We start from the raw sequence: 1496 nt of genomic DNA, 5'->3' as shown, positions 1-1496 counted from the left end.
GTCCCAGGACGGGGGGTCTGTCGGGCCTGAGCAGGCCTCCCTCCTGCTTTACCCGCTGCCTGGGGGAACCCGGGTCAGAGGTCCATCGAGGACCCCCGTTCGCAGCCCCAGGCCTGAGGCCCAGCCGGGATCTCTGAGCCCCCGGGACGTAGAACCCCCAAGCACTCCGAAGGTCAGGCGGGAGACCTCCTGTGAAGGCTCGGGCGGGCAGATTTGTGTTCCCCGGGCCCGGCCAACTGGTCGCGCCTTCCCCCTCAGCCATCTGGTCGCGCGCAATGCTTTCCAATAGGGTGACCATATGGCCAGGTTTCTCTGGAAGTCCTGATGTGGGCTCATTTGCCCCTCCGGTCCCAGCCAGGGCTCCAGGAGGTCAGGCATGTATGCGCCTTGGTCCCCTCCATCACCCTTTGCGCACAGATTGCAAGAAAGGGGGTATTTATTCTTTGGATTTCTAGGGAAAGGGTCAGCCAGACTTCCATGCGGTCCGGTGCTTCTGAGAGAGGGGAAGGCAGGACCCGGGCCCGCCTGCCGGGGCCCGGGTCCGCACCTGCCTCTCAGCCAGGCAGGATGCCTGCCAGGGGAGGCCCTGGCCGTACTCTGATTGATTGGGCACTCTTGGTCCGTTTAGGGATGGACTGCTTGGCTAGCCTCGGCTGTGGTTTCGAGCACAGAGCTTCCACCCCGCATGGACCATTCGACTCAAGGGCTGCCACCTGGCGGGAGGCCCTTCACCCTACCCAGCAGAGCGAAGGTCGAGGGGCCCCGGTAGCTCTTGTCCCCCAGTGTTCCAACCTGAGCGGAAGCGGTCAGGTGGCACCAGGACCTCGGACGCTGCCGCCCGGCAGGTCCGTAGGCCTCGCGAGCCACGCTGTCTCCCCTCTCTTCCCAGCGCATTTCCGCAGCAGCTCGGAAATACCATTCTGAGGGGTGCTGCTGCCCTGCTTCTCGCTCAGCTGTGCCCCGGCCTGCCTCTCCCTTCCGGGAGAGACGGCTGGGTCCGCCGGTGCCCGTGCGACTACACCTCTCCAGCCCTTCAGCGAGCCCTCCCACCCAGGCGGGCAAGTTCCTTCCCCTAGCAAGCTCTAGAGAGGGAGGGGTTTGCCAAGGTTGCCGTTAAGGGAGATGAGCACGCGGCTCCTGTACCCACACCATCAGCAGGTGTGGCTACCTGGTTGATCCTGCCAGTAGCATATGCTTGTCTCAAAGATTAAGCCATTCATGGGTAAGTACACACGACTGGTACAGTGAAACTGCGAATAGCTCATTAAATCAGTTATGGTTCCTTTGATTGCTCATCTGTTACTTGGATAACTGTGGTAATTCTAGAGCTAATACAAGGCGACGAGCGCTGACCTCCTAGGATGCATGCATTTATCAGACCAAGACCAATCCGTGCTCGCCCAGCCACTTTGGCAACTCTAGATAACCTTGGGCCAATCAAATGTCTTGTGACAGTGACAATATATTCAGATGTCTGCCCTATCAATTTCGATGGT

General features: G+C 60.3%; 1 pseudogene; it reads left to right on the top strand.

The window, feature by feature from the left end:
• Positions 1–1165: 1165 nt before the first annotated feature.
• Positions 1166–1496, top strand: part of LOC147701692 (18S ribosomal RNA) — a 1953-nt pseudogene continuing 1622 nt past the window's right edge.

The sequence above is a fragment of the Lissotriton vulgaris genome, chromosome 7 (genome assembly GCF_964263255.1).
Source record: "Lissotriton vulgaris chromosome 7, aLisVul1.2, whole genome shotgun sequence".
Lineage (NCBI taxonomy): Eukaryota > Metazoa > Chordata > Amphibia > Caudata > Salamandridae > Lissotriton > Lissotriton vulgaris.
Note: the sequence above shows the minus strand (reverse complement) of the source record. Positions and strands in the feature narration are given on the sequence as shown.